The sequence below is a fragment of the Panthera onca genome, chromosome A3, assembly GCF_046562875.1.
Source record: "Panthera onca isolate mPanOnc1 chromosome A3, mPanOnc1 haplotype 2, whole genome shotgun sequence".
Lineage (NCBI taxonomy): Eukaryota > Metazoa > Chordata > Mammalia > Carnivora > Felidae > Panthera > Panthera onca.
Genome location: NC_138341.1, coordinates 57,970,062 through 57,983,672, shown reverse-complemented (window position 1 = coordinate 57,983,672; position 13,611 = coordinate 57,970,062). Strand labels below are relative to the sequence as shown.

General features: G+C 37.9%; 1 protein-coding gene across 3 annotated transcripts in view; it reads right to left on the bottom strand.

Annotated features, from left to right (window-relative positions):
* SERTAD2 (SERTA domain containing 2) overlaps positions 1-13,611 on the bottom strand; it is a 115,253-nt gene that overhangs the window by 51,360 nt on the left and 50,282 nt on the right. The gene's annotated exons all lie outside the window — the stretch shown is intronic.

Sequence of the window (13,611 nt, the reverse complement as noted above, 5' to 3'; positions counted from 1 at the left end):
CCCTCTAATGGCTTCGTACGAGTTGGCTTTTAAGACCTGGAAACTGATTGGGTGATAGTTAATCTCCAAGATTAAAATCACTTAGTGAATATTGTATTGTTCCACTGTTCTCACTGTCATTTTGGCATTTGGGGCCTCGCTCTGCTGCTTCTGCTGGCGCACTTACCAGCTAATGAAACCTAGCCCAGGAGCAGCTGCCTGAATCTATGTCAAACTGCATCTGGCACCCATCTATCTTCCAGCCATCTAAATTCACCTCTGAAATCATACAAAAGCAGCGCAGAGCTCCCTGCAGCCACACCAGCACACCAGTCTTTGTTTCATCCAGACTGTAAAGCAATTTTAGACCTTTTGTTTTTTTAATTTGCCACATATTTTAGAGCGGCAGCTTTTGAAAGGAATGACGGAAAAGTTGTTTTTGTTTTTTCGTTTTTTTGTTTGTTTGTTTTTTTAAATCATGAGACTATCAAGTCTTAAAAATATCCTGTTAAAATTTGGTAGACCATCATTAGCACAGTTTTGGCTGAAACAGTACATTTAGGGGCTTGCCAGTAGAGACACACTGGTGCCGACAGATCCCAGACAAGGAGGCGAGTCTGCTTAAAATTCTTGAGTTGTCACGGTTATTAAATATGCTGTGCCACAAAACCTTCCAGTACTCAAGGTTTGCTCCGTATCGGCTCTGCTAAATTATCAAAAATGCTGGTTTTAGCAGGAAAATACTTAACATGTGAACTCAAGGAACATTATTTTCAAGGGTCATTGTACGAGAAACGTTTTCCTGAATGAATATATATTTAATACATATGGAATACATTTATTTAATAGATATAAAATGTAAATATTTTACAGATGAACCTTTTTCCAAAAATAGTAATTAGTTGGATCAATCTCAAACAATTGACTCTTCTCCTGCCCTCCTGATGATAATGACCTTTATAAAAGAATACTATTTTCTTCAACTTCAATGGCTAAGGCTTGTGCCATTAAAAAGGAGTGTAACAGGGGCACCTGGGTGGCTCAGTTCGTTGGGCTTCCGACTTCAGCTCAGGTCATGATCTCGCTTTTCTTGAGTTCGAGCCCCTCTGTGCTGACAGCTCAGCCTGGAGCCTGCTTCGGATTCTGTGTCTCCCTCTCTCTCCCCCCAGCTTATGCAATGTCTCTCTGTCTCTGTCTCTCAGAAATAAACATTAAAAAAAAAAAAGAGTGTAACAAAAAAAGAAGAAGAAGAAGGGAAAGGGGGGAGAGAGAGAGAGAAAGAAAAGAAAAAGAGAAAGAAAGAAAAAAGTGTAACAAACATGTACTAAAGGATCTACAAGGAAAGCCAATCTCAGATGATGCCTCAAGCAAGCTTAGCTCTTAGGTTAGAAATAAGTGAAAAAATGGTGGGTTGTTTTTTTTTTTTTTTTGCTCATTCATTGATTTTATTCAAATATATATGTTCGAAGCATACATATATATATATAACCAATTTCTCTTTAGACAGTATTCTGTCTGCATCCTATACTTTCTTTTTATTATGCATTTACCGTTCCAAACTTTTTGGGTGTACAGTTCATTGGCATTAATATTGTACATTCATATTGTTGTACAATGTACAACATTCATATTGTTGTACAACCATCACCTCTTATCTGTTTCCAGAAATTTTTAAAATAATCTCAAACAGAAAGTCTGTACTTACTAAACAATAACACTCCATTCCTTCCTGCCCCCAGCCTCTGATAACCTCTATTCTACATTCTGTCTTTATGAGTTTGACATTTTAGGTGCCTTATGTAAGTGGAGTCATGCAATATTTGCTCGTTTGTACCTGCCTTATTTCACTTAGTATGTTTTCCAGGTTCACCTATATATATGTTGTTGCATGTATTAGAATTTCATTTCTTTTTAAGGCTAAATAATATTCTGTTCTATGTATATACCACATCTTGCTTAACCAGTCATCTGTCAGCAGGCATTTCAGTAGCTTCTACCTTTGGCTACTGTGAGTAATGCTGCTCTGAACATTGGCATACTAGGATGCGAGTTCCTGCTTTCAAGTCTTTTGGGTATGCCCTAGAAATGGAATTACTGGATCATATGGTAATTCTATAACCTTTTGAGAAACTGAAGAGTAGCTTTTTAAAACAAAGCTCCTAAAACTTAAATTTGTCCTTGTAATGAGTCATACATCAGTTTCACAACTAAAATTCTTCCTCTCTCTAGTGAGGAGGTTACCGGTTCCCTCCATGTTACTAAACTAATGGTCATCCTCAGTCCTTTTCTTACTTGACTTGCACAGCTGATCGGCCGATCACTCCCTCCTCCTCCAGGAAACGCCTTGTCCACTTGGCCCCCAGGATCCCACCCTCTTGGTCCTGCTCTGTCACTGGCCACACCATCTCAGCCTCTCTCAGCTGGTTCTTCTCCCTCTCCCTGACCTCTACAGGGTTCCTGGGGTTCAGTGTTTGGAATTCTTCACTATACACCTTCCTGGAGATCTCATCTAGTTTCATGGCTTTAAATACCATATAAATGCTGGCAACTTGCAAACATAAATGTCCAGTGTGTATACTTCTCCTCTGAGCTCCAGACTGGAATACCCAACTGCCCATTCAACGTCTCCACTTAGATGTCTCAAATTCAACATGCACTCCTCAACTTCCTCCCAAAGCTGCCCCTCACCACTCCGCCCCCACCCCGCCCCGCCCCAGATTTCTCTAGTTCAGTTATTGGCAACACCATTTGTCAAGTCTTCTGCTCCAAAACCTTGGAGTCATCACTGATTCCTCTTTCCTTCATACCCCACATCCAATCTGTCAGCAAATCCTGTTGGCTCTGTCTTCAAAATCTAAATACAAACGGATAATTTCTCATATTTCGATTGCCACCACCCCAGTCCACTTTTTGCCCTAAAGTACTGAGATAGCTTCTGAAGTACTCTTGCTTTTACCCTGTTCCTCTACTGTCTATTCTCAATACAGCAGCCAGAATGACCCTTCTGAAAATGTTAAGTCAGGTTGTGTCACTGCTCCACTCAAAATCCTCCAGTACCTCCCCATTTCACTTGAAGTAGGACCCAAAGACTTCACAACATCCTAAAGCACTCTCTATGCTCTGCATTCTCATTGTTTCTCTAATTCATTACCAAACCACTCTCCCTCACTCATTCTTGTTCCTTCCAAGCTGGCTTCACTTCCTTGCTAGTCCTTGAACACACTAGACACCTTTCTACCTCAAAGCCTTTACATTGGCTGATCCTTTTGCCTGGAACTCTCTTCCTCCCCATACCTGCATGATTTTTCCCTTAATTCCTTCAAAATTGTTCAAGTGACACTGTCCTTTGTTTTTAAACCCTGTATAAAATTGCAAATTACAACCCTCTCCCTCTTGGAGTCTTTTCTGTATCCCCAAATGCCAAACGCTGAGCAATCCTTTAAAACTTTTTTTCCAGAGCACTTAGCATTTCCTCATATATTATATAATTTATGTATTATGTTCATTGTCTTTTGCCCCAGTTAAACTGTAAGCTCCGTGAAAGCAGGAGATCCCCCACCCCTCACCTACTGATTTTGTTCACTGTTGTATTTCGGGCATTTAGAAGAGTGTCTATCATGAGGCAGATGTTCAATCGATAGTTTTTAAATGAAGAGGTCAGCAGAGAGACCCCTTCATTTTGGGATGTGCCTAATATGGCTACATTCAAATGTTCAGCCTCTCTCCCTTAAGGCAACCCACAAACAGTTTTTAAGCACCTCCTATGAGTCAGCCACTGTACTAGCTGCTGGTGAAATACAGATATCCATCCCTTCCTTCATGAGGTTCACAGCCCAATGGAGTTCTCAGGAGTTCATAATTTTTAATTTAATTTTTTGAGATAATTGTATTTCCACACGCTGTTGTAACAAACAATACCAAGAGATTCCATGTACCCTTTACTCAGTTTCCCCCCAGGGTGGCACCTTACGAAACTATAGCACAGGATATTAGCATGGATATAGTCAGGATACAGAACCTTTCCGTCACCACACTGATCCCTCGTGTTGCCTTTTTATAGCCATATCCACTTCCCTCTCTTTACCCATCACCTTTCTTAACCCCTGGGAATCACTAATCTGTTCTCCATTTCTGTAATTTTGTCACTTCAAGATCACTCTATGCATGGAATTATACAGTATACAACCTTTCGGGACTGGCTTTTTTCACTCAGCACAGCTCACCCAAGTTGTGGCACGTATCATTCGTAACTAGTATGCTGAACATACGAGTTAGTTTCTCCATTCACTCATTGAAGGATCTCAGCTGTTTCCAGTTTGGGACTACCATGAATAAAGCTGCTATAAACATTCATGTACAGGTTTGTGCATGAACTAAGTTTTCATTTTTCTGGGATAACTGCACAGGGGTGCAACTGCTGGGCCATGTGGTAGTGGCATGTTTAGCTTTTGAAGAACCTGCCAGCCTGTTTTCCAAAGTGTCTGCGATATGTTACATTCCTACTAGCCATGTATCTGTAACCTACTTTCTCAGCATCCTCGCCAGCATTTAGTGTTGTCACTATTTTTTTTATTTTAGCCATTCTGATAGATCCGTTTGTATCTCCTTGTGGTTTTAATTTGCATTTCCCTAGTCTAATGATGTTCAACACCTTTTTGTCATCTGTATATATCCTTTGGTGTAATGTCTCTTCATGTCTTTTGCCCATTTTTAAATTGGATTGTTTGGTTTTTTTACTGTTGGGTTTTGAAAGTTCTTTATATATTTAGATATTAGTCCTTTGTCAGATATTTTCTCCTACTCTGCAGCTTGTTTTTTCATCTTATTAACATAGTCTCTCATAAGGCAAACTTTAACTTCGATGATATAACCTGTCATTTCTTCCTTTCACAGATCATGCATTTCATGTGTACTGCAATTTATTCTGTAATGGATCAGAGTCTTAAATGAGTCAGAGTTTGCCAGACTGAGAAAAGGGAAAGAAAACATTCAGGGCTAATGTATCAGAATGCTGATACTAGCTATGATGCCAGTGGCTTAAAAAATATGAGAACTGCAGAACTCTCTGACAATCCTATACTTACAATAATACTCTATATGTATAACTTCTTTATAAGAGGATGGGAAGTAAGAGCTCTGTGTTTATAATATCAAATATTTGGGGCTTGGCTAATGTAGACACTTTCTATAAAAACAAGGAAATTACTAATGCCAAGCTCTCTGAGATAATATACAATTCTAGATACTAGAAATGGAACTCTGAAAGAATTTTTCTGTACAAATAACGTGGTGGTAATTAGATTTAAAAATTTTTTTTTTAATTTTTACATTTATTTATTTTTGAGAGACAGAGACAGACAGTGCGTTAGCACGGGAGGGGCAGAGAGAAAGGGAGACACAGAATCTGAAGCAGGCTCCAGGCTCTGAGCTGTCAGCACAGAGCCCGATGCAGGGCTCGAACACACAAACCGTAAGATCATGACCTGAGCCGAAGTCAGACGCTCAACCGACTGATACTCAACCAAGAGTATTCTAAGTAGAGGGGCTTCTCCTTTATTTGACAGGATCATGTTTACAGAATGCTCTACAAAATTTTCTAGATAATCAATGAAGCTTACCTCTTTCAGAATGCCAAAACGTTTTCTCTTCACCACAATGGAAGACTCTGGATCATCATTACTAAATCTAAGTATTTTACTATGTGGTAATGTTGTTAAATGAGCAAAGCTTTGGGGCTACCAGAGAATCGGTTGCCCCTGTATCAAATTCCTCTGAACTGCCAGCTTAGTTTTAGCTTTGGCCTTCTGTACCTCCCTATTTGTTACTGGACATGATGCCTACTTCTCACTATACTTCCTCCTAACCTGCAGTGGTTTGGGAAGCCCTGTAACTAAGCTAATAAGAATTCTATCTGTCTAAATTAAGAGTAATAGGCTCTGAACGAGGACATGATTTTACTCACCTCTGAGTAAAATGCATTAGTGCTTTTCATGCGATAATCATTTTAATGCTGTTGAAAGCTTTGGGCAGAGCCTTCCAGCTTCCCCCAATATGTATTCTTCCTTTCTTCAGTAACAACGTAATTTTTAGTTGAGCTCATGACTGCTCGGCCAAAGCCTGAATTTCCTAGCCTTTTTTGTAGCAGGTGGGGGTGGTGGTGGCCACATGACTATGTTCTGGCAAATAGGATAGAGAGCTTAAATGACGGCTTATGTGACTTATGTGTTGTGCCCATCTTTCCCCCGAGTCTGTGCTCCCTTTCCAGTGGCTGTTTTCGTGGGTGTTGCGCCATCCTAGACAAAGGTAATGCTCCAGGGTAGTGAAGTGAAAAGATAGAAAGGGATATGATAACAGTTCTAGTGTATTGTTCCCTGGTCCTTTATCTATTACATCTTTGCGTATCACTAATATTTTCAAGAAATGCCATCACATTCTTAAAACGAAATGAATTCTAAGTTAAAATACATACTATGTAGAACTTTCTGAGAGGAATGTTGTGGTAGGCAGCCCCTAATATGGTCCCCCATTGACTCCCGCTTCCTGGTATTCAGGTTCTTGTGAAATTCCCTTCTCTTGAGTATAGGCCGACCTGGTGACGCACTTCTAACAAACAGACGCAGCAAATGTGACGGGATGTCGCTTTCAAGATTAGATTTACAAAAAGATTGTGGCCTCCATCTTACTCACCCTTTCTTGCTCAATTGCTCTGATGGAAGCCAGACGCCATATTGTGCTATTCTAGACAGAGGCCCACAAATCAAGGAATTCCTTCCAACAGCCCATGAGGGACTGAGGCCTTCATTCCAACTGCCTATAAAGAACTAAATCCTGTCCTCCTGTCACTCACCAGGTGAGTGAGCTTAGAAGTAGATCCTCCCTCAACCATGTCTTCATATGAGACTACAGCCCTGCTTGGCATTGAGAGACCCAAACACAGAGGCACTCAACCAGGTTGCACCCAAATTCTTTACTCACAGAAACTAAAATGATAAATACTTATTGTTTTAACCTAAGTTTTGGGGTAATCTGTTATATAGCAATTGATAATTAATATAGCTGTTCTAAAACAGAAATATCAATGATAAGAGGTCACAGTTTCAAAAAGTCATACATAAATTTCATTTCATGGTTTTGCTATTTTTATACATACTAGAAATTTGTAGGTAGTGCTCATGTGAAAAAGAAATACATAATATAGACTATGAAAATAACTTTATTTATCTTTATACAATTGGACACTAGCAAATCAGATCTTTGAAAGTAACCAAACAACTAATTTTACTAAATATTTTGCAACTAATGATTTCATATCAAAACAATGATCTCTATGACATAGTCATAAAGATTTCTTACTCTTTTCCACCAAAATAAAATAGTATCTTGATTATAATATAATTCAGGATCAAGCTCTAATTGTGTGACATTTATAAAATGTTATAAAATCCATGAGATACCAATAATAATAAGTATATTTCTGAATGTTCAGATTTGGAAATGTTTAATGATTAGTAATTTAAATATTTGTATCTTGGTAATCCCAACTCCCTAAATCAACTTTTTTTCTCCAGATTCATTTTTTTTAACTTAAGTGGAGCAGAGAAATTTTTTTAACAGGTTTACTGAGATAGAATTCACATATCATACAAACCATCCATACAAAGCATCTAATTCAACGGCTTTTAGTATATTCACAGAGTCATCCAATCAACTGCTTTTTGCACTTGGTGTTTTGAGAGGCCAGGATGGAAAGAAAATAGAAGGAAGGGAGTTTTACACAATCTACCACCCTTTTCAAAGGCTAAAGCCCCATCTTCCAAAGTTAAACTGCAGGAATTTTCTCAAAGTTTATTCTCCTTCAGACAACTGGCCCAAATTCCTAGATTCCTTTTCAGTCTTTAGTTTACTGACTCTGCCCTCCATGCCTGCAGCCCTACATTTGCTCCTGGCCACCACTCTCCCCTTCCCTCTAGCTGCAGATTGAAAGCACATGGTACTCTCTAGCACAGAGCTCCTGTAGAGTGTGTAAAATGCCAAATGGGAGACAGGTATGCTGAGATGCTGATCCGTCAGTCTGCAGGGCAGTTACAGAGGGCCCAAAGCAATGCCAAGTCTTCAGCCAGTGCCTCTGCTCGCGCTCTTCAGTATTTTTTATGTGTCACAGCATGAAAAAGATCATGACACATTACTCTAATTTGACTTATTTGGTGAACATCGACACCAACTAGGTTCCATTACGCTGCTAGGTACTGGGGCAACAAATAAAAAGACAGTCCCTTTGAGTCTGAAAACGGGACATATAAGTAATTACACTGTGATGTGAGCTCCAGAGTAATGGTGTCACAGATCGCAGCAAAGAAAGCTCCGAGAACTGGTTTGCAAAACAAAAGAGAAGAGGGAAGAAAAAAAAAAAAAAAAAAAAAAAAAAACAGGTGAGAAATGGCTGCCTCTAGCTGAGGAATTGCCTTCTCAGGGAACCTGGAAGGTAAGTGCCACCTTCTGTACCTTATCACCCTATCCCACCACCAGCACAGTGCTTGGCTTATTCTAGGTAGTAAACAACTTGGCTGAAGGAACAGAGTTCACACGCCTTATGCAATGTGACCCAATAACCAAGGGTTCTCTTTTGCCAGACTCTGCAGAATTACAAAACTGTTGGAACATGTGATCTTTGTCTTTAGTCTCCCTTAATTGATCCTTTGGGGGGACTCCTATGAGCTGGTATTTCTCAATTCTTCGTCAAATGTAAGCATAAGAATTCATTTAATTTAATTCAAGAAATAATTAATGATTGCCCACTATGATAGAAAGCCTTTTACTGGAAAATTAACAGATTTCACAACACTCATTTTAAAAAAAGCCACTATCTGCCAAATAAACTTGGTAAGAAAAACTAGGTTCTAGGAAAGTCATGCCTTTTTTTTTATCTTTTTCCTTTCCTTCTTTTTTTAAATGTAAGGAAGAACTTCTGAGAAGAAATAAACAAGAACTGCCTTGCCCAAGAGGAGACACCTAGGAATGTTAAGAAAGTAGGAAAGCATAGTAGAGAACTTGAACTCAGAACAGGGAAACACTTATAACAAATCAGAGAGAAAAGCAAACTGAGTGCAATGGTCACATTCGCTTTATATATCCCCGGTAATTTGTGATGGCTTTAGACTTCATCCTCTGCAATAATGTATCATAGAATTCAAGTTTGCTTGGTGTTTATTTTCCATTACCTTTTAACTTTTTTTAAATTTTAGAGTGAGAGAGAAGGGGGGAGGGAGGAGAGAGGGAGGGGGGTAGGGAGAGAGAGAGGGGAGAGAGAGAGAGAGAGGATGAATGAATGAATGAATCCCAAGCAGGCTCCATGCTCAGTGCAGAGCCCGATGCAGGGCTTTATCCCAAGACCCTGGGATCATGACCTGGGCAGAAATCAAGAGTTGGAGGCTCTACCCACCCAGCCACCCAGGCACCCTGTTCCCATTATTTTTTAAATACAGCTCCAGACAAACAAAAACAAGCCCTCCTACTAGAGAGCAGAAAAGAAAACTACAGAAAATACAAAGTGACAGCTATAGCACATTCTATTTATTTTGAACTACAAAAAATACCACTGATGAACAGCTGTCAAATATAGCAAACTCAAAAAATGTAGAAAGAGGACATGCATACATGAAACAAGAGTGCAAATAATAAGAAGTGTAACTATTACTCTGTCACACTTAATCCCTGGGATCCACAGCACTTAAGGAATTCCTGGTAGCTGAATCTATACAACAGGAAGAGTAATATTGCTGTCCTTAAAACTAACTCTTCTCTGGGCTGGCCAAAATTTTCCTTCTAATTGTGAACATTGTGCCCCATCTAATCAAAGCAACAAAATTCCCCCAGAAAAGGAATCCTCATAAAGTTTTCCTTGAGTCTGCCCTTGCAGTTGATTGCAATCTCCTGCTTGGGGTGAAAATTCATACTTCAGAGGGAGGACTGTCAAAACCAGAAACTATTCTTGAGAAGCAGGTGGACAAGCATATTACAAACACTATGAGATGATTAAATGAAGTTAAAAATTGAATTTGAAATTGAATTCCACCTATAACCCTGAACTCCTAATTTTGGTTGTCTTCCTTCCTCCACCCCCACCCCCTATGTGAAGACACCTTTTAAAAACTCTATTAGAAGGTAGCAGAACTGACTGGTTTGGTTTTAAGTATTTCTTCCTGTATCTGGCAGGCTCATAATCAGTGAGGTGTTTCAAAAGATGAAGAGCAAAAGGAAACTGAATGAGGGGGCTGGATGATGTAATTTGATTCTAACAGAGAACCTGTAAAATCCATGAACAGAATATCAGACAACGAATAATCAAGAAATGATTTAAAAATTTACCAAATATCCTAGTGATGACATGTGAATTTTACCTGATTTTATTTTTTCCTTGGGCTTGTATGCATTATTTGCTGAACATTACAAGTAAGTAATTTATTATCTTCCAATTCTGATAAAACTAAATATTTAAGATCACTTTCACGAAGGACAAAATGATTCCTTATACATTCTTGCCTCACTTCAGTCTTTGCTTTAGCAAAAGTGTTTTTGTCGTGGGTAACACTACAAATCGTGGCACAGATTATTTATCAATAGATTTGATAACTGAAGAGATCAACTATTAAAATTATGCCTCATCATTTGGCACATTTGGTTTTGGTCTCTAGTTTTCTTTTGGCAGGTATTAGTTTATAATCAATGGTACCGAATAACACTTTGCAGGAATGCATACTTTGAAAATATGTTCCTTGTAAATGAAATCGATAAATGCTCAATATGTACTTTTCAACATCTTTAACTGGATTTTCCTGGAACTTATATTATTGCTTGTAATCTCAAACTTTTTACTGTCTTCTATGCCTTTTTTGTTCAAAACTGAAGACAAAATACAGAACTTTCAAATTGTGGAGAGCTGCTTCTTCTTCTTCTTCTTCTTCTTCTTCCTTCTTCTTCTTCTTTTTTTGCAAATACTATCTCTCCATAAGTATAACTCATTATCTTTCCAAGGAATCTTTCTGAAATAGATTGATCATAACTAAACTTGTATCTGAGACCTGTTTAAATAAATTTTATTGTAGCTCAATGCCTAGTTCTCAAAATAATGCCATGTATTTTAAATAAAAGACAATTAAGGAGTCAACTTTTTAGTTTTCAAAATTTCATTTTAAAAGTGTACTGTACTGTATTTTAGGGATGCAACAGGAATAAGACTCATGATACATTTAATCGATTTTATTGTTCTTTGCGAAGAACCAATTTTTATTTCACAGTTTTTAAAATATTCTTTGCTCTTTTTTATTTATTGATTTCTCTTTATTATTTTCTTCCATTTACTTTGGGTTTCATTTGCTCTTCTTTTCCTAGTTTATCCAGGTAGAAACTTAAGTCATTGACTTCGGATCAGTTTTCTTTTCTAGTGTAAGCATTTAAAACTATGCATCTCCCTCAGCACTGCTTAACCTGTGTCTCACAAATTTTAATACATTGATTTCATTTTCTTTCAGTTCAAAATATTTTCTATTTTCCCTTACGATTCCTTTAAACCAAATGTTGTTTTAAAAGTGTACAGTTCAGGGGCACCTATGTGGCTAGGTAAAGCATCCAACTTTGGCTCAGGTCATGATCTCACGGTTCGTGAGTTTGAGCCCCACGTTGGGCTCTGTGCTGACAGCTCAGAGCCTGCAGCCTGCTTTGGATTCTGTGTCTCCTTCTCTCTTTGCCCCTCCCCCACTTGTGCTCTGTGTATCTCTCTCTCTAACATAAATAAACATTTTTTTAAAGTTTTTTTTTTTAAGTGTAGAGTTTAATTTCCAAATACTTGGGAAATCTCACAGGTATATTTCTGTTGTTGATTTCTAGTTTGACTCCATTGTGGTCAGAGAATACATTCTCCATGATTTCAATCTTTAAAAATTTACTGAGACTTTTTCTACAGCCAAGAATATAGTCTATCTTGGTGAATACTCTAGTTCACTTGAAAAGAAGATGTATTCTGCTGCTACTAGTAGGTGGAGTATTCTATAAAAATCAATTAAGTTGGTTGATGGTGTTTCTCAAGACTTCCAGTTCTGATTTTTTTGTCTATTTGTTCTATCAATTTTTGGGTAGAGAGTGCTGAAGTCTCTAACTCAAATAAGGATTTATCTATTTCTGCTTTTAGTGCTGTCAAGTTTTACATTATATAATTTGAACTTATATTAGTAAGTACATACAGATTTAAAATCTGAATGTCTTCTTGATAAAGCAACCCTTTTTATCATGCTATTAGGTCTATTATTGTGTAACAACCCTAAAATTTAGCAGCTGAAAACAGCATTTATTTTTTTAATATAATTTATTGTCAAATTGGCTTACATACAATAAATACCCAGTGTTCATCCCAACAAGTGCCCTCCTCAATGCCCATCACCCATCCCTTCCCCCCATCAGTTTGTTCTTGTATTTAAGAGTCTCTTATGGTTTGCCTCTCTCCTTCTCTGTTTGTAACTATTTTTCTCCCCTTCCCTTCCCTCATGGTCTTCTGTTAAGTTTCTCAAGATTCACATATGAGTTAAACCATATATCTGTCCTTTTCTGACTGACTTCTTTCACTTAGCATAAAACCCTCCAGTTCCATCTATGCTGCTGCAAATGGCATGATGTCATTCTTTCTCATGGCCAAGTAGTATTACATTGTATATATAAACCACATCATCTTTATCCATTCATCAGTTGATGGACATTTAGGCTCTTTCCATAATTTGGCTATTGTTGAAAGCGGTGTTATAAATATTGGGGTACATGTGCCCCTATGCATCAGCACTCTTATATCCCTTGGGTAAATTCCTAGTAGTGCTATTGCTGGGTAATAGGATAGTTCTACTTTTAATTTTGTGAGGAACCTCCACACTGTTTTCCAGAGCGGCTGCACCAGTTTGCATTCCCACCAACAGTGCAAGAGCATTCCTTAAAAAACAGCATTTATTATCTTACACAGGTTCTGAGGGTCAGAAATCCAGGGACAGCCTCAGTTCCTCAGCATATGAACCTTTCTACAGAAAGCGACCAAGTTGTAAGCTACAGTATCTTTTATCTCTTCCATCATATTCTATTCATGGTCATTAAGTCCAACCACTACTCAAAGGGAGAATTAGCCTCCACCTCTTAAAGAAAGGAGTGTCAAACAATTTGAGTATACACTTAAAACTATCACAATCATTAGGAAATGTCTCTCTTAATCCCTAGTGATATTTCTTACTCTACAATATAATTTGCCTGATAATGATATAGGTACTACAGCTTTCTTTTGATTAGTGTTTGTATAGTTTATTTTTTTCTATTCTTTTACTTTTAACCTATCTGTCTTTATATTTTAAGTGTATAAATAATATATAACTAGAAATGTTATTATATAGTTGGGCCCTTCTTAAAGACAGTACATATAGTTGAGTCTTGTTTTTTAATCCAGTCTGATTCCTTTTAATTGGATTGTTTAAACCACTTACACTTAATGTAATTATTAAACTAGGTTGGCTCTAAGTCTAGCATCTCATCTGTTCATTGTTCATTTTCCCTCTTTTCTTCCCTTCTTTTGGACTGTGTATATTTTACTATTTCATTTCATTTCTT